Source organism: Gobius niger (genome assembly GCF_951799975.1).
Source record: "Gobius niger genome assembly, chromosome: 6".
Classification (NCBI taxonomy): Eukaryota; Metazoa; Chordata; class Actinopteri; order Gobiiformes; family Gobiidae; genus Gobius; species Gobius niger.
In genome coordinates, this window is record NC_136857.1 from 17,279,761 (window position 1) to 17,300,292 (window position 20,532).

The 20,532-nt window shown below is 47.1% G+C and overlaps 1 protein-coding gene across 12 annotated transcripts in view; it reads left to right on the forward strand.

Annotated features, from left to right (window-relative positions):
• The window catches only part of LOC306963952 (membrane-associated guanylate kinase, WW and PDZ domain-containing protein 1-like), a 96,466-nt gene that overhangs the window by 35,954 nt on the left and 39,980 nt on the right, over positions 1-20,532 (forward strand). Inside the window, exon 1 of one of the 12 annotated variants that reach the window (XM_079557743.1) lies at positions 645-904. The exons of the other annotated variants lie outside the window; for them this stretch is intronic. The gene's annotated coding sequence lies outside the window, so the exon portion shown is untranslated. Of the gene's footprint in view, positions 1-644; positions 905-20,532 lie in introns of those variants that run through there. 12 annotated transcript variants of the gene reach the window in all.

Consider the following 20,532-nt stretch of genomic DNA (forward strand, 5'->3'; position numbering starts at 1 on the left):
GCTGTACTGTATTTTTTAAAACCCAGTAAAAAAGGTAAAATATGTGGCATTACAAAAGTTATGTATTACCGGTCAAACAGTAACGGGGCGGTGCAGTGTATCGCAGCTTCTGACATCACATGAACAGCTGGAGGTTAGCAATTATAGAATGGTGAGTCGTACAGTTTAGTGTCATCTTCCATCGCCATCATGAGAGCCACTGTTTATCACAGGAACCATGTGTTAGGCAAGATTTCAGTCTTGATTATTAGTGTAACAATGTCCACATCTCATGATAGTATAGCCTCTTTATTGTCATGTTTTGCTGAGGGGTTTGGGAATGGGGAAGGACTTCTAATGTAAAGGACCTGGCCCTGTCTTGTCACATTACTTCTGTCAAGTGTAAAAAATAATCTCTTCATAAGGATCCTAGTCTATGTTGCTGTCTCTGCTCGCAAACAATGCATTTTAGAAGCAGAAACTTTCCTTTCAGTATTGTACAAATTCATGATTGATTAGATACAATAATGTTGCACCCCCAATAGCCGAGATAGCAGCAAGGCAGAGGGGAAGATGAGCACAGTCGGGAGGGGGAGCAGTGGGCGGGAGCATGCAGGGGGCTGTGAGTGTGAATGGCTCACATTGGCTTAGCCTCGGAGCTGGGCTGGACCCATCATTCGCTCCGCTTGTGGAGCTTTGAAGAAAAACGGCAGCTGCCTACTCGCCTGCCGCCTGCCTGGGAGCTAGCACCGCGGAGGGACCGAGATCCGAGGCGGCTGTGTGGATGTGGATGGAGCGGGGAGGGCCCTGCCTGGATCCTGCCTGCTCGGCTTTATCTGGATGAATATGTGTGGGGGATTAGCCGAGCGCACCGAGGAGAGAGGAGAGGGAGGAGAGCCGAGGCAGTAGCTACACCAGCAAATAGGTAATTCTTTGACATTTACTTCTGCACTGAGTGAGGAGTGATGCCCTCTCTTCCGGATTAGATTGGGAAAGATGTGGGTGGAGAGGACAGACAGAGACAGAGCGACTTTTGGAGCAGGTGATTCTGTTTGTCAGAGAGGAGAAGCTGCGAGAGCGCATGTAGCGGAGCAGACCGTTGTGTGTTGTTGACGTTTGTGATGATGGCGGCTATCCAAGATGCTGTTAACTTCAGGTCTACATTTGTCCAGCTGTTGACCCTGTTATTCTATGGCATGTGGATCTTGCAATCCCTCTGAGCTCAATTTGGCCTCTTTTTTTTTTTTTTTTGACTCTACCTTTATGCACTTGTCCTCTCCCCACTCTCCTCCTTTCATCCCATCCCCAATAATACTGTGCGTAAAAATAGATGAAAGTGAATAGCGGCACTGGCCTATACCGGCTTTTCTTTTGTGTATCTTTATGACATTTTGGGCTAATGATGCTAGGAAATTGTCTGTGTGTGAGCGTGCTTGGGCTTTCCCATTCATTTGCAGGCCCCCGCCCTCACCCATTCTTCTGTCCCATACTGAAAAGGGGGGGGGGGGGGAGTGCAGGAGGGGAACAGCAGGAGAATAGCAGCCCGGGTCTCAGCTGTGAGGACTGTTGTGGCGCGAGCTCAAAGAATGGCCTGTTGTGTGGGTTAGCAGCAGCAGTATTGTGTGCCTTGCTTCACTCACTTACTCTCCCCATTGCTCCTCCGTTATGGTTCGGTCCATCATCCCTCCATTCATTGCATCCCAGCAAGAAACCAGATTTGGATTTGCGTAAGAAAAAAATTGGCCGACAAATACTGTGGGAAAGCGGGGTGCTGTTTGGTGCATGTTTCTAGATTTTTGGGAGGGGATTTGGTGGAAATTGCTTCTCAAGTGCACAGTTCAAAATGGATACTTAAGGTGAAATATTTTGTTTCACAACTTCATTCTAATGCTCTATCTAACAAGTTTCTTTAGATATTCACAGCCAGCAGGTACTGTCACATCAACAAAAAAGAAGTTAGTTATAGAAATGGACAGTGTGGGATTATTTGTTGACTCAACCTGCGTATGCTCCTTCTGTCAGAATATTGTGGAAGAATTCAATTATTTGCGCCAGTATGTATTCCATATGGCTGAACATTTTAAGCATAGGGTTTTCATTTAGTTTGTAATATTTATGTTGCATCATAATGCGCCAAATTTGCCAGATACTCATTATCATCAGCAAAAGAGCCTGTATTTCTTGTGCCAGTCCCAAGCCTTGGCAAAGTGCATCAGAAAACGAAAAGCCGAATGGAGCTCAACAGCGAACGCCCACACAGATACCTGCTCTGGTTTTGTAAGTAAACAATCCATTCATTTTTCCCATAGATGTACATGTGATTTTTACTCCCAGAACCAGAGTTAAGGCGACTGTTGTGCTTCATTGTCAATATTATCTGTAAAATGTTTGTAATTTAGCTAAAATGACCTAAGTGTATTTTTGAAACTAACTGAAAGTTACAATAATTCATCTTTGGGAGTAGTGCTAAATACTAATGCTAACCCTTTTCTACACAAATGGGTCCTACTCTCTGGTTTTGCATTGACGACGAGGATGCATCAGGCTGAAAATCCACAACATGAGTTAATTGAAAGCACTACAGCATGACGAGCTTTTGCCATCGCCTTACCCCGAGATAGAAGCAGGGCGTGCGGCTATTTGCTTAATCATTAATCGGAGGGCCGCTGCTACATTGATTCTCCCTCTGTTCCCCTTCATAAATCATTATGCTCTATGCAATCCCTCTAATGGGGGATGGAAGTGCTGACTGAAAAGCCACAGTGGCCCTAATACTCACCTTGGTGTTCAGGTCAGATATCCAGGATTGAAGAAATAGCTGTCTATGAGTTAGATGCAGCAGAGGCGTAGCTATATCTCATATCCAGTGTTAGTAAGACATCTACATCAATGTAAAAGAAACTAACGGAATGAAATGCTGCAGTAAACTAATGCATGAATTAGTTTTGAATAGTCATATATTTTACAGCACAGTGTTTAGAAATATCATCTTTGCACATAATGATGCATTTCTTATTTATCTGTGATATTAATCAGGCAAAGTTGAGAGTATATTCTAAGATGTCAAAACTGTCCTCAGACATTTTTGTGTCAAAAGACTTAGAATGTGGCTGGTTGTGCCTGTAAGGACATCTGGTTTAAAGTTCTGCCAAAGTCAGCGACTCGAGCCTACTACATGCTGAAATTAAACTGTAGAAGGTTATATTACTCCCATCCCCATCACTGAATCATGCCGTAATGGATGCAAATGACTGTGTGTCCGTAGCTTGTGGTTGTGATGCTGCCATCGTCTGACCAGTGTATTAAGGGAGTACTTGTGTAGATGAGGCCTTAAAGTGCTGGCTCAATCAATGCAGCTCCAGTAATTGGCTTAGAGGCCCAGGAGAGTTCCCTGCTAACTCCCTGTGTGACTGTTTGCTGGGCCTGCCCCTCCTCAAAGCTGCTGCTGCCTGCTCAGAGACATGTACGTAATGCTCCTCACGTCACCTCACAGCCTCTGTTTGCATAACACACAACACGCCATGTGTTTGTGTAGAAACACAGCTAGATTTATGTTTTAGCTTGGCAATATGGCCCTTTAGAGCACAAATATTAGTAATCATCGTGACTTACATTATGTTATTATGCATATATTTAGTGAATTGTACTGCAGTTTTATTCAGTTGCAAATGGTCATAACTCGATCCTGAATAGGGTTTGGAGTAGGGCTGGGTACTGTTAAATTTTCTTCGATACCGGTACTTTAACGATACTTGCTTTTCGATACCGATACCTGAACAATATTTTTTACGATACCTATGCAAAAATATTTGTCATTTAGAACCATAAAACAGAACAATAATGTGAATTTATTCCTTTTCCTTCCATTTAATTTCTTTTGCATTTGTTTCATATGTTTGAGGTGAAACAACAAAGAAACTTCCTTAAAGTACAAAATGGCAGAAAAAAAACACTTTCCACAATTTTTTTTTTCTTCCCAAGTTTTCACCTCAAATTTTATAAAATGTTTCCCAATTTTTCCCAAATGTACCCCAATTTTTGTTGTTTTTCCCAATTTTTTATTTTTTTAAAATCTTTTCAACTTGTTGAAAAAAAAAGTTGAGCACCAGCAGCATCAAAATTTGAATATAAAGATTTTATATTTCTTTTTGGTACCTGCCTTCGATACTGTAGTACCTAAGCCTTTTTTTTTTCGATACCAGATATCATTTAACCGTACCCAGCCCTAAAATATGTTGCTTTTGTTGTCTTACAAAGGTACAAGTGCTCTACTACTTTTAATTTTATAAGTCATGAAATACTTGTCACAGACACAGCCTGACCTGCTTGTTTTCCAACATTTTATATATCAACAGTTGTATTTTTCACTTCATGATGTTCTAAAACATTTTAGCAATGACTTGTTACTCAAAACAGGATCAAGACTATTTTATGGCAGTGGTTCTCTGCTAATATGGCATCTGGACCATAGACAATAAAATTTACAAAGGACTTATTGTCGCCTACGTTTTTTGTAACCGTAAGGAAATGACGGCTGGCTCTGGAAGTTCCTGGCTCATATGGACTTTCCATTGAAACCTTTTAACCCTTCTGCTAGTCAGTATTGAACACAAGGTCTTTCTTACCTCAATGTGTTTGTCTTAGCATGCGCAACATCTCCCTAATTTTATGCTTTTGCTATTTTTTACTTTTGACCTATTCTAGATAATGGCAATGGCTCCAAAAATTCAGTCAAATTGCTAGCATGAATGAGCTTCATTTACCCCTTGCTGAATGTTTTGGGGGAAGCCTCGCTCCCTCAGTCCATTCTCAATTGTGCAATCTGTGATCGGGACCCACCATCCCCCTAAGTATATTTCGCTCACAAGAACCACAACCTCAGGTATGATGTATGAAAAGATGTTTATTTTAGAACGTTGGCGTTGTCGTTTTGGGGCTTCAGATAGGGAAGCTCACGGGCTCTCGTCCCCTATCTGTAGAAATAGCAGAAAAAAATATTAGTAGAAGGGAGGGAGGGTGGGGCCGGAAACTCCGAACGAGAGGACGAGGTTAGTAGTCGGGGGGCTTAAATAGGCTGGCGGGCGGAAGAGGCGTATAGGAGGTGTGGTCCGGCTCTCGAACCTTGATAAATATAAATACTTATCTCCATTTCGCTCACAAGAACCACAACCTCAGGTATGATGTATGAAAAGATGTTTATTTTAGAACGTTGGCGTTGTCGTTTTGGGGCTTCAGATAGGGAAGCTCACGGGCTCTCGTCCCCAAAGAAGTCTAAGAGAGAAGCGTGGAATGAGCTTCCTGTAGATCGCCAAGGTTGTGGCGTGTGTAGACCTCGTATGCTGTGGATGACCAACGGACTAAGATCTTGATTAGGCGGTCAGGCACGCCTCGGCTGGCACCCACGTGAGGAAGCCTAGCCGAGCACTGCACGAGGGAAGGCGGGCAAACTCGGAGCAACGAAGAAAGCCGAAGAAAGCCAGCAAGAACATGGACTCGAGCGTGCGCGATATGTGCGGGGGCAGCACGTTAGAGCGGATAGAAGCTAAGCATCGCCCAAGCAGGTCCGACGTGAGAGGGAGTTGGCGGCGGGTAGCTTGTGGAGCTTGTCGCTGTAAGCCTTTAAGGACCTGACTCACCTGGTAGAGGATAGATGCCGAAAGAGGCATGCCGGTTAGTGCTTTAGCGAAGAAGCCGATTCCACTAAGGTATGCCTTAATCGTGCCAATGGAGAGTGATTGATGAGCAAAAGCGTGGGAGACGAAAATTGTTAGAGTGAGGACGTCTAGGAGGGGAACGGCAACCCATAGTGCTCGTGGAAGGAGCGAAATTTTAACCCCGGCGGTTCGATAAGCTGCCTGAGTCCGGGGTGCCAGACTATCGAGGATGGCGGACTGGGAAATCTGCAGAAGGTCGGCTAGGGCTGGTCACAAGACGAGGATCGTAGCTAAGAATTGTGGCACAGGAATCGGAAGAGACTCTGCATAGGGGGCCAGCATCCTGAAGGTCGGAAATGCAAAACGAGAGAGGGAGTCAGCTATGCTGTTGTGGTGACCCGGAACGTGCTTGGCTCTAAGGATAAACTGGTTAGATATGGAGTGCCAAACTAAGTGACGCAAGAACGGCATGATTCGCTAGGCCATGGAGCTGCGAACCATCTGCCCCGGTAGAAACCCCCAAAACCGGCTGAAGGGGCAGCGTCGGTATACAACCGGGACGTCGGCGGGACGGATATCATGTCCTGTGGAGTGAGGGAGACGACGCGGCAAGGACCAGGAGATACGAAACGAAAGCGCGACCCTGGGGAATAATCCTCATGGCGAATTCAAGTGACCTAAAAAAGGGACAAAAGCTGCCGCTTAGAACACGAGGGGCGACGAGGAAATAACGCTGTAGGAGCGCGATGCGATCCCGGTTCTCGGTCGGAAGCGAAGCCTGGAACGCAACGGCATAGAGGGTAATGCCCAGGAACTCCAAGGAGGTGGAAGGACCCAGCGTCTTCCCCTCCGAAAGAGGGACGCCGAGCGAGGCGAACACGCGCTTGAGAACGGCCAGGTCTCGGGCCAGGGGGGAAGAGCTGGGCGAGGCGAGCAGGAAATCGTCCAAGAGGTGAACCAAGAAGGGAACCCGGTGCTTGTTAAGAAGGATCCAGCAAAGCGGTCGAACAGCTTGGGGCTGCTTCTGCAGCCAAAGGTCTGAGACGACCGAGGCGAAGAAGGCAACATCTGGGACAACTGAGGCGAGGGAGGCAGCGTCTGGGAACCCGGCATACCCCGGGGGCGGGGCAGCCGCGGCGTAGGACGTGGAAGGAAAGGACTGGTAACTGGACGAACCGGAGAGAGCCGGTATCCCGCAGCCTCCGAGGAAAGAGGGGCCAGCTAGCGCGGTGTAGGGGAACCCTGGCAAAACGGGAGAGGGCCCTAAGAGACCCACGCCGCGTCCTGGAGGCAGAGCCGGCATCCGGCAGGCCAAGCCTGCGCAGTGTGAAAAAGGGGGCGGGGCCTGCAACCCAGAGCCGAGGGGCAGGGCCTACGCTGTGGTGAGAAGGGACGGTGGCAACGCGGTGGCAGCTGCAGTTGAGATGTCCGGCTGGACCGCTGGAACCGCGGCCGAAACCTGAGGCGGGGGGGGGCTTCCGCTAAGACGGGCGGGCCCCAAGCGACTAGAGGCGGGGCCGACGAGGCCAGAGGCGGGGCTGACGAGGGCGGAGGCGGGACCGACGAGGGCGGAGGCAGGGCCGACGAGGCTTCCGCTGAAACGGCGGAGCCCTGCGACTGGAGGCGGAGCCGACGAGGCCGGAGGCGGGGACGACGAGGCCGGGGGCGGAGCCCAAGTGACCGGAGGCGGGGCCGACGAGGCCGACGAGGCAGGGCCGACGAGGCCCGGGCGGAGCCGAAGTGACTGGAGGCAGGGCCGACGAGGCCGGAGGCAGGGCCGACGAGACCGGAGGCGGGGCCGACGAGGCCGGAGGCGGGGCCGACGAGGCCGGAGGCGGGGCCGACGAGGCCGGAGGCGGGGCCGACGAGGCCGGAGGCGGGGCCGACGAGGCCGACGAGGCCGGGGCCGACGAGGCCCGGGCGGAGCCCAAGTGACTGGAGGCGAAGCCGGGGGTGGAGCCGAAGTGACTGGAGGCAGGGCCGACGAGGCCGGAGGCGGGGCCGACGAGGCCCGGGGCGGAGCCCAAGTGACTGGAGGCAGGGCCGACGAGGCCGGAGGCAGGGGCGACGAGGCCGGAGGCAGGGCCGACGAGGCCGGAGGCGGGGCCGACGAGGCCCGGGGCGGAGCCCAAGTGACTGGAGGCGAAGCCGGGGGCGGAGCCGAAGTGACTGGAGGCGTGGCCGACGAGGCCGGGGCCGACGAGGCCGGGGGCGGGGCTGACGAGGCCGGGGGCGGGGCCGACGAGGCCGGGGGCGGAGCCCAAGTGACTGGAGGCAAAGCCGGGGGCGGAGCCGAAGTGACTGGAGGCAAAGCCGGGGGCGGAGCCGAAGTGACTGGAGGCAAAGCCGGGGGCGGAGCCGAAGTGACTGGAGGCGTGGCCGACGAGGCCGGGGCCGACGAGGCCGGGGGCGGGGCTGACGAGGCCGGGGGCGGGGCCGACGAGGCCGGGGGCGGAGCCCAAGTGACTGGAGGCAAAGCCGGGGGCGGAGCCGAAGTGACTGGAGACGAAGCCGGGGGCGGAGCCGAAGTGACTGGAGGCGGAGCCGAAGTGACTGGAGGCGTGGCCGACGAGGCCGGAGGCGGGGCCGACGAGGCCGGGGCCCGGGGCGGAGCCGAAGTGACTGGAGACAAAGCCGGGGGCGGAGCCGAAGTGACTGGAGGCGTGGCCGACGAGGCCGGAGGCGGGGCCGACGAGGCCGGGGGCGGGGCCGACGAGGCCCGGGGCGGAGCCGAAGTGACTGGAGGCGTGGCCGACGAGGCCGGAGGCGGGGCCGACGAGGCCGGGCCCAAGCGACTGGAGGCGGGGCTGACGAGGCCGGGGCCGATGAGGCTTCCGCCGAAACGGCGGAGCCCAAGTAACAGGAGGCGGGGCCGACGAGGCCGGAGGCGGGGCCGACGAGGCCGGAGGCAGAGCCCAAGTAACAGGAGGCGGGGCCGACGAGGCAGGAGGCGGGGCCGACGAGGCCGGGGCGGAGCCCAAATGACTGGAGGCGGGGCCGACGAGGCCGGGGGCGGGGCCGAGGAGGCCGGGGGCGGAGCCCAAGTGACCGGAGGCGGAGCCGACGAGGGCCGGAGGCAGGGCCGACAAGGCTTCCGCTGAAACGGCGGAGACCAAGTGATTGGAGGCGGGGCCGACGAGGCCGGGGGCGGGGCCCAAGTGACTGGAGGTGGGGCAGACGAGGCCGGGGGCGGAGTCCAAGTGACTGGAGGCGGGGCCGACGAGGCCGGAGCCCAAGTGACTGGAGGCGGGGCCGACGAGGCTGGGGGCGGAGCCCAAGTGACTGGAGGCGGGGCCGACGAGGCCGGAGGCAGGGCCGACGAGGCTGGAGGCGGGGCCGACGAGGCCGGGGGCGGGGCCGACGAGGCCGGGGGCGGGGCCGACGAGGCCGGGGCGGAGCCCAAGTGGCTGGAGGCGGGGCCGACGAGGCCGGAGGCGATGAGGGCGGAGACGGGGCCGAGGAAGCTGACGAGGCCGGGGGCGATGAGGGCGGAGACGGGGCCGATGAGGCTGACTAGGCCGGGGCGGGGCTAAAACAGCAGTGGAGTGGCTGCCGCTAAAATGGGCGGAGCCCAAGCGACTGGAGGCGGGGCTGACGAGGCCAGGACTGTTGAGTACGAAGTCAAGTCCAGAGAAGCGGTTCCAACCGGTAGCCAGCTTGGAGAACCACTGGATGAACCGGCGGGGGCAGCATGAGCCTTAGATGCAACGGACTGACGCGGCAACCCGGTGCCGAGAAAGGAAACCGAAGGCCTGAGGCCTGTCGGTAAAGCGGGCTGGAAATTAGCCGAGGTATCTGGCAAACCCGGGGCAGGCTAAAGCCTGCGCCCCCTAGAATGGCCGAAAAGTGCAGAAGGTGGACCCAGCAGAGCCCAACCTTGAGAAATAGAATGAAGAAGAGGGCAACCCGGTGCCTGAGGTAGATGCAAGAGGAATAGAGCCCGACGCAGTGCCAGGTGACGAGGCACGAGGGCCGAAAGTGAAAACAAGCTGTGAAACCATAGGCAAATCCTTGGTGAAAGGAATAGGTGGAGAGACATCTGGCAACACGCGGCCTGTAGTTGCAGCGCCGGGGGCGCTGTTGACGTGGCTCCCGGAGGGAGCCGGCTGCGACCTGGAGAGAGGTCTACCCGGAAGTGGAAGCTCGGGAGCGGTGAACGCGAGGAGGCTGCTTGCTGGAGCCAAACAACAACCGAAACAGCGCGAGGCGGTCCGCAGCGCTCTCTGCGATCCCGCCACCGTGGTCTAGGCGCATGGCGCTTTTGACAGAGTACGAGGAGAGCTCCGAGTCGGCGGAGAGCGAGGGCTAAGCTGGCGGCTAGCCCCGGAGCTAACCCCGTAGCTTACGCTAGAAGGAGGGGAGCCGTCATGCTGGCCTGGATGAGTGCGGCGGGGAGAACGTGCGGGAGACCTGGGATGAACGGATTGCGACGCGGCGGGGCGACGAGCCACGCCGAGGTGGAGAAGGACAGAAACGACTCCTCCGGGCAGGACGACGCCTGCCGGTAACCGGTGTCGGCGGGACCGAGTCCGAAGCGGCGCTCCCCACGGGGGAAAACTGGGTATCCGGGACTGGCTGTAAGAATTCGTCGTCCGACGGGTTGAGGGAAAGTAGATCCATACCGTGCGGAGGGGACAGCACCTGGGACTCAAACCGGAAACGGAACAGAGACGGGACGGAAGCTAGACGGCCGGAAACTCCGAACGAGAGGACGAGGTTAGTAGTCGGGGGGCTTAAATAGGCTGGCGGGCGGAAGAGGCGTATAGGAGGTGTGGTCCGGCTCTCGAACCTTGATAAATATAAATACTTATCTCCATGTAATGTAATTGCAACCAGCATTTATTTCAATCTGTAATGATACTATATTTTCCAAAAGATTATTGGTGTGAGAAGCTTTAAATAAACCTGAAGTCATGGTCAAAATAACTCAATCCTGGTCATTTTATCTGACTTTTTCATCAGTTCAATATTGAAAGAAATATTCTCTGGGAAAGGCTCATGACCCACTAATGAGAACAACTGTTTCAGAGGATAGATATACCATAATGATGTCACAAAGCTAAAGAGGTCAATGTGGAAGCTAAAAAGTATTTGCTCTAAAAGACTAAGATTTGACATTGTGTAGATATACTGTTTACTAATAACTAAAGACTTTCCAGTTCTAGTCTGTTCTCAATGAATACACTGGTGTCGACCATGTCTTCCCCTCTCTTCTTGTGAGGTCACATGCTGTGGCTCACTTCGGACACACAGGGGTTAAACCTGGCAGATGTTGTGTGCGTCTTAGACAATAACCCTGAAGCCCAGCAGACCATCAACAGCAGGAGAGCGACTGGGAGTATCAGATGTCACCAGCCACCATTGTTAACACTGGGGAGGACACGCTTTCACCTGGATTTGAGTAACATTATCATACAGGAGGCAGTCAGCATAAAGGGGGAGGTGCTCATGGAGGGGGGAAATTATTTGCATGGCTGTTTGCACTTCCTAGTACAGAGCCAGGTTTAAAAAGCCTGGGCAGTGGGTCATGTGACAGAGGAGACAGACAGCGCACAGAGGTATTGAGGTTATCTTGGCCTGAGGTGGAAGTGGATCGAGTGCAGGCAGAGGTCAAAACAGGGCACCAGAGCAGGCGCCAGGAAAAGAGGTGAGTTTGTCAAAAGAGTTCTTGGCAAAGACATTATGAAATAAGTGGAGTCTGAGGTTTTGTTGAAAGATAGATGTTGTCAATTGAGGGGCTACAAAAATAGACGGCAGAAAGCATTTCTTAAAATCACTGAAACGGTCATTGTTTTGCTGATCTCAGACAGTTGTACATTGAATAATAGCATTCATTAATATACAGTTCCATTTGCTGACGTTTTAGTGTGATTTAGGTGTATGGTGAGTGTGAATTTCTGAACATAGCCTCAACTCACTTTTGTATTGGACATATTTTAGTAACTACAAGCAAGCTACATGGACAATACTGACATTAGTAAGTTTTTGTTTTAAATTAGCATCATGTTGATACCGCTAGGCTCTTCAATTCATTTTTTTAGTAATATAACTTAACATATCATCAAACCACAAACATTTTGTGAGCACTAGTAGTTACATAGTAGATCAGGGGTCCCCAACTGGCGGACCTGGGTGCAGGTCCGGACCTCCAGAGGCTTTAGTACGGACCCCAAAGCCTCTTCATCCTCTCAATATACTTCATTTCTAAGGCTGAATTAAAAATTATCTAAACAATTTGAATAACATTGAAATAAGATGGCAACATTTTTGATTCATTAATCAGTTCTGTTTTGTAAATAGACAACCTATGTTCATGTTTTAACATTTTCAAGAGCAATGACAACATATTTCCAAGGTCCGAACATATGTTTTATGAAAGAAAAGAAAGAATTACGAAATAATAGTTTGCTGACCTCAAGCTGATTTAGTAGTAGATTGTAAAACCATAATCATCAACCATACATCATTGGAGCTTGATGATGAAACTGCTTAAGTGAACATCTAAAAGCAGTTGTTTCACTGCTCTTTACTATTTGATATTGTTGACGTGAATGAAGCAGGTCTATGGACTTTGCTGACCATAAATATGCCTATATGCTTATTTTTCCTCATAACATTTTATGACTTAGGTTCCTTAAAGGGGCTGAATGCAAGTTAGCAATTTTATACTCACTACTGCCACCTCAGGTCATGCATGGATCTGCAACTTCTAGCTCGTGCATGACGACACTTTGGACCCGAAGTAATACCATTTTGAGTGACAGTGCAGGTTTTTAGCAGCAGTTGTTGTGACTAGATCTGGGCTCATTCTACACATTAGGACATGGGTGAAATATGTAGGGGGAGGGAAATACATAATTTGTATTCACCTTATTCCGCCCCGCCCACTTTTGCCACTTTTTGCTTTGTCTCGGCACTTCCGCTGTACAGACACTTCCGGTCGAGCGCGAAGCCCGTTCATTTAAACGGAGAACGAGGGAAAAAGTTCGCCGCTCAAATCTGATGTTTAGTAGATTGATTTGTGTAAAATGGCCAATGTTCAATACTGCACCGATCCTCTGTGCTGGCGAACAACGGCTTTGTTTTCGTAACTGATTTTATCGGGACTTCTCCAGTCCCATGTTAACAAATAGGAGAAATGGGGCGGGCACAATTCATGGCGGCGCCCATGCGAACTTCCGGAATAAGGTGAATAGTCCCTTTAAAGAGACTAGATGCTAGTTGGTCATTTTTATACTGACTACTGCCCCCTCAGGTCTTAGGCGTAACTGCAGCTTCTATATTAATGGGATATTTCAGGATTTTTGACATAGGGCCTCATTTCCTAGTTATCCAGAGTGTTGCTACTTTCTGGAGATATTTTTTTTTGTAATTCATGCAGTTCTTATGTTTGAAGAGTTTCGTGGCGCTAGGCTAGTGCACGGCTAGCGCATTTCTACGATATCAGCTAGCCTGCATTAAAGACAGTCTGACCCGCTCCACACAGGCAAAAATAGCGCCAGACTAACGATATAAATGTCTGTGTCGATAGAGTAATTTAACCATTTTGCATTTAAAATACCTTATATTTGAGCAGCATGAGCTTCGTGGTTGTGTAAGTTCCGCAGCGGCGGAGTGATCTGCTAGAAGATAGTCCCTCAAAATGCGATCATTCATGTGATGCAAGATTAGTTATATTCCAAAAATTATTCTATCGACACAGACATTTATATGGTTAGTCTGGTGTTATAAGTGATTTGCCTCAGGTGCACTGTGGAGCGGGTCAGACTGTTTTTAATGCAGGCTAGCTGATACCATAGAAATACGCTAGCCTAGCACAAGCCTAGCACCACGTAACTCTTCAAACATAAGAACTGCATGAATTACAAAAAAAAATATCTCCAGAAATCAGCAACACTCTGGATAACTAGGAAATGAGGCCCTATGTCAAAAATCCTGAAATATCCCTTTAAGCTTGTTCATGACGGCACTTCGGAATTAACAACTTTTTGAGCTGGAACATGTGGGGGAGGAAAATACAGAATTATGACATTTTTAAACTCTGTATAGTTCCTTTAAGTCTATCATGTTGTGGACTGTTTATTCAAAAATATACAATTTCCAACTCAAATGGTGCTCATTTAACAAATGTTTGCTCACGTGCAAAACATAACATTACGTAGCATTTGCAAAAATGGATAAGCAGCAGAGTCATTTACACATTTAATCACACAGCATTCTCTATTTTTGATTAGATTTGGGGTTCTAAAACTTTTTCACTCATCACACATGTCTTGATAAATTACCCACAGCGTACATTTTTTATTAATATGTTTTTGTACAAATAAAAATGATTGTTTTTATATAAAAATCGTTGTTTGGGCTGAGTCGTACAATGCAGACTTTTTGCTCCAATGGTTGAATGAAATATTTACTTGCTCTCCACAGATAACAACTTGCATGGATGCGTTTCCTTGTCACAAAGGATTTTGTAGCAAGGAGACACTCTGCTATTCTTACATTTCCCTAAAACTGCAGGTTGGAGACTAATTGGCTCTTTTGTTAAGTATTTGAAACAATAAAATATCCAGTTATAGAAAACTGGTGATTAAGCCTTAATGCATTGTAAAAGATTCAGTAGCCAGATGGCCAGTCTTTTCCCCTAAAGCAGCAAAAAACAATGTTTTCAATCTCATGTTCAAATCAATTTGACCAAAACAAAATATTGCCAATGTGAAATCTACGCCTTAGCACACGTTTAGACCATGGCTTAAACTTTAGTGTAAGTATATAGTATCTTCAAAGTAACTTTAGTGTGAAATATAACTGCGTGAATCTGATGAGCTAATCTAATGAGCTTACTGTATTAAATGTACTGTACTATATTAAATGTACTGTACTGTGTGCTGCTGCATGACTTAGTGGTAAAACAGGACATACGCACGGCAGTATAGGTATTCTCTGTGTCAATTTTCTGAATGTATTAGCTCTACATATGTATGTATTCCTTGCCCTGTGCGAGAAATCCCGACGTCGTCCCGTCCAGGGCCGTGGTAGGCAATTTAATGTTTTAAATAAACAGTTCTGTGAAAAACAATGTTCCCAAACATGGCATTGCTTCCCTTGCGTTGTAACAGCTCGGTCATTTTATAAAACAGCGTTAGAGGCCTCGATGCATCAGCATCAACATCAACAGAGGTTTAGTTTGTTCTTTCACGGCAGGCAAAGATTTGTCTCTGTTTTTTGACATTCATTGAAATGTAATTTGGACTTAATATGCCTCTCAATGTTGGTATAATTTACAGTTTAAAGCAGAAGGAAATGACGGTCCTGAAGTTTTTTGTTCATGACAAGTTAGAATTTTGCCAAATAGAGGAGATGTACTGTGAAAGTGGACATGAACCTTGGTGGTGGGAGAATTGTGTCCATGGATTAGCAGTTGAATCCACCTCTTTGTGATTGCTTGTGTTGTGGATGTCGAGGCTTCTATCTTCTTTATTACATCTAGAGCTACAGATGCTATCTCAGCCTTATCGATCCAGTACATAAAGCATACAAGTTGATACTCAGTTTCAATTTCTATGCTTTTTTCCCCAGATAATTTTACCGTAAATTGCCAGATGTTACAACATTTTTCTTCAAAGACTCCACGTTGGCAATTAATAGAGAATCACAGCTTTTATAAAGTAATTGACATATTCAGAGAGGCAACTTTCTGCTTTCATAGCTCTTTCCCATATCTCTCTCCCTTAAACAGAGTTTACAGTGTAAAAGGTCAGGTCAGTGTACCCCACGTCTGTACTACTGTACGCGGGGTTAAAAGGGCCTCGTCTAGAATATACTGTATATTATATTATTATATACATAAATGGCCCACACCATTAATGTCCCTGCATAGTTTGGCCAAAGACAGTTTATCCCTGGGGTTTACTCTGGCCTGGCCAGTGTACCTGGGTTTAATCTGGACAGGGGTTAACTTGGCCAGCTACACCTCTCCATGATTATATTGATGATGGCTCATACCCTATTCATTTATAGCCTTAATAACTTTCTAGCCTGTCATGAGAATAAAAGCTGAACTATGGAAGAGACACGGGCTCCAGACAAAACTAAAACTAACCCTTCCCTGCTTAGCTCACAATCTCATTTTTAATATAAACTGATAAGCTGTAATTGAGGAGGCACATTGAACTGCAGCTTCTTCTGTCACACACCAATGCTGCAACTGGCTGCACTTCTCAGGCCGTTCCGACTCATCTTAATTCCTGCTTAGCTATTACCACAGTACTATTAAGAGTAAGAGTTCTCAAGTCTGTGTACATGTGTAAAAGAAAATAAATGGTCACATTTATTTCTATGTGTGCCTGTCCCAAGCCAAACAAATGTACCAATGTGAAGTTAAGCTTTGAAATAATATTCACGGCAACTACAAGTGAAATATTTTGCACATACATATAATTTTGACTGAACAGCCAATAATTTTACAGAATGGACTAACTTACTGTTTAATTTTTGTATTTATTTTACGTAGGACATCGTTCTTAAGGCAATGTTTACAATATCCCGCTTTAATACCAGCACTAAAGAACATTTTGTTTGTTTGTGGTGATTTAACTGTAAAAGCTGCCTCTCACTGAGTGTTAACAGTGAATTTTACATGCAAAGATATTATTTCAATATTTCTTGAATGTTGAACTGCTAGAAATTCTGAATGCACTATACGAACATGCTGTTAATAGGTCAATCTTACCACAGTGTGTGATCTCACATGTTAGCCTTATGTAGCATGTAGCTGCCCCAGTACCAAGTGCAGGATGTGGGTCACTGCTGGACATCCAGAGGGACCTATGCACCATGCTCTGGAGCTTTTTATGCAGAGCCAGTGAGGACACAACCTGCTCCCACCACTGTCTATTAATACTTCAAACTCACAGTTTATTTATGCACCATTTCAGTCACTTCTGTGTGCGCTGTGCCATCTCCACACAGATGCTCAGACCTGCATGCATGGGCATGTTTACTGTCAATTCAAAGCACAGTCTGTGGCGGTTATATTTAGACAATGAAGGGAATAATGTGCTCACAACAGGCATCTAATACAGGTGACCGAAGGTATAATTATATGTAATTCATGCATCGTCTTTAATGATGAGTTGTTGGATTTAATGGGCTATGTAAATTAAAGCCACACTGCGTAACATTTCCTCCCATAAATAAAATAAGATGGATGTATTTCTTTTTATTACGGATATTATGAATAATACTTAAAAAACACAAAGGATCAAACAAACATGTCTTTGCTGTGAGCGGCTCACCTCTCTCACTTACAACTTTACAGGGAGCGGCGAGATGTTGATTTAAAACAGCTTAATATTAGATTTAAATAGGTTCATCCAATTCTTTGATTAGCCACTACCCATGTGTCTATCTGGTCATGAAGAGCATGTTTTGTATTGGCAACAGTAGAACAGTGTGCCTTAAAATGAACATTTATATTTGAAATCAGTAAGTATTGATTATGCTTTGACATTGAAATCTAGCATTATACATTTTGGAAATACAGGTTGGAAAAATGATCTACCGGATCTTAAGAGGGCAAATGTTTACAAATCCACTTTTATTCAACATGCATTTACTCTCCATATAATCAGTCCATGGTCATAAGCTGACACTGTAGCCACAGCTGCCCAGGGATAGACTGATAGATGCATAGCTGCCAATCTGTGTCTTTGACCACCACCAATCATTCACACCACTTCCTAAGTGTGTTGGTTCTAGAGTTGAAACAATGATGAGACTTTTGTGGTTATTATGTTAATTGTATGTTTATGTTAACCGCCCTGAAAAGGACTTGTTTTATGTGTAAGATTGTCAGTTAGAATGGTTTCTTCAGTTTCTTGTCAGCCTTGTTGGTTTCGAAATGCAATGCTATTTTAATATATATTTTATTTCGTTACTGAGAAAAAAATAGACTCTCTCGTTACTGAGAATCTATCAACCTGCAGCATTCAAGTCCATGACACAAATGAACACTGGTTGTGCACAAAAGCGTTTCACTGTCAGCTCTTTCGCTTGATGCCTTGATTTGAACAGTTGTATTATCAGATGAGCCTATACACTCCTTGCCCTGCTAAATCACTTGTAACACCTGCTCCATTTGACAATTTGCAGTTGTTACAGTGTGGTGGGATGAGAAATTACTTTCCACTTGTGATGAAAATTGAGACTAATGATATATCACCCCTGTTGCCAAAGGAGACTTATTGAATTTTGCATTATGATCATCTGTGCAATGTAACGTAGTAATGTAATGTAGTTTTAGCTAGAAATGCTTGTGGAATATTGTTTATTTTACATTAGCTGATCACTTTCACATATTACATCTTTCACATTCCTGTTGCAGTAAAATAGATCATCTTTGATACTGTCGAAGCAATGAAAGAAAACTAGAAGACAGAGTTCAGTTCGGAGGGGTAGAGCACTTATACGGGAAGATGGCGGGAAAGAGGGGCAAAATACGGTAGTTTACCGGACAAAACGGGACAATTTGCTTTCAAACCAGGCTGAAAATCAGCAACATCCAACCCTTCTTAAAACCCTTATACGTATTTCACACTACAAATACGTATGTATGTGCTTTTCTTTCGGGTGAATTTTGTTGTCTATTACACAATCTTGTTACACAGTCTATTCACATTTCGGTAGCAGTGGGAGCTGTTTGTCTCTCTCGTCTCAGAGTCTTGGCTCTGACACAGACAGATGGGTTGTCTGTCTCTTCTGTTTGTGTGAAGATCAAACTGACAAAGGTTTGACTTGGACTTGGAAGTGATTAGATTTAGAGGTCAGTGGTCAAGGGTCAAAGTCATAGGGACCTCACAAAGCAGGATTGAACAGTTGGAGACCCCGAAAAACACGCCAGAAATTTGACGATTCATTTCCATATTCATGCCAATGTTCTGTTTTATTGTGCTCAAAGTGCTAAAATACTGTATATTCTTTTTTTGTATATCCTTACAAGACCTTTGGAACAAACTCCATTTCATAATAGCTCAGCAGTGATAATAATCACAGCAGCAGAACATCACTTATACGTTACTAATCAAGGTAACATTTCAGACACAGAACCTTCAACATTACAAATTGAGTGGAAAATTAGAGTAACATACATACATACATAAGAGCAAGAACTAGCAACTTTAGAATTTACATTTTATCCCCTGTCATTAAGATGCTGTTGAAAACCCTCAACAGCACATTATAAGTTTGATATGAGACTTTATTTTATTTTATTTATTCACATAGGTGCCTACTTATTTATTTATTTATTTATTTAATAGGAACAGTGTATGAACATCTGCAACATTTGAAGTGTAAATATGCCACATTATAGCAAGACAGGAAAAGGATAGAAGTACAACGAGCAACGACAACAATAACGACAGCTAAACGAAAGGTGTTCACATAGGCTTGGTTTTCCTTTGGCCACTGTTTTAGGTGTGATTTAAAAGTGTCCAGTCTCTCAGACCACGTGATGTCTGATTTTACAGTGGAATAATAAGCTCATTGATGACACTCGGTTACTCAGTGGCAGCTGGGGTCAGGATACAGATGTTTCTTTTTTGAGGACAATCGGAATCTATTCTTGTGAAAATATTGCCACACCAGATACACGCATGCTGCGCGGTATGGATGAATTGGTGGATGTGGAAAGTGATTGGTAGATGGCTGTTGCCCTTGTGTCCCAAGTGTGTGGTTGCAGTGGTAAGGAAGTGTGATTATTATTATTATTATCCTGCAGCTTAATCTGCTCCTAATAATGATAGCAATGCGAATAATGTTCAGCTTACCTACAAATAGATATTGGTGGGAAAATGTATTGGCCCTGTGTCTGGATATAACAGGGCTGCCAACTTTTCACCAAACTTTGGAGTGAGACTTTGGTCGGTCACGAGCTGGGGGGCCTTTTTCATGCCGATAGTGTCTCGTAATCGTATTAAGTTCTAACCCAAAAACAAGTATACGTTTTACATGACTGAGCACATCAGGAGCTGCATAATGGATCAGAGGGGCTTTGGCTCCATCCCACATGACCATCAGTACCTATTGAAAGTGTGGGAGGGCAGTGCACCTTGAAGGGGGGGTTTTGGGGTCCTCCCCCAAGAATTTTTTTGGAATTCAGATATGATTTCCTGCAATCTGGTGCATTTTAGATCATAAATGATAATTTTACCTGGTCTATTTACTGCTGTTAAAGAATTATATTTCTGGGCCCCTTTCAAATTTGGATCTCTCAGCAAATGCCCAGTGGTCCCCCTTCATCGTTACAGCCCTGCCAAAAAGTAATGACACAATGTCTGTTTCTCTGCGTCACTCATTCCAATTATTACCAACAAAAAGCAGCACAAGCTTTAGAAAATATGAAAATTTGATCCCTGTATTTTGCAGTATGTTAAAGCATGTTTGATGATTAAACTTGAATGATTATTCAATTTAATAACTACTTTTTCTCTGCCTCTCCCTCGCGCAAGAGGGGAAAAAAAAAAGTTAGGTAAGAGAGGTCTAGGTTCAACGCGATCTCCGCTGTAACCGTTGTTTATTATTTCACTAGGACTTTTATTTCTCAAACTCGTTGCTTTATGCTGCTCACTTTGAGCTCCCCGTGGGGCAGCAGCGGCGGAGGTGACCGGGGAGGAGGAGGCAGTGGGCGCGGTGATGTCGCTTCGGAGGCGGCCAGGAGTGGAGTGAGCTGAGCGAACAGGTGGACGATGTGAGTGTCGGGGCTCCTGTAGCCGCCTCGTCAGTCACAGAACCCACGCGCCTTTTTCTCTCCCATGGCCCGGGCGCTCTCTCTCTCTCGCTGTTTCCCCGGAGCCGCGCTCTAAAACCCTTTCTCCGCAGGCCGCGCTCACGTCCCGCGCGT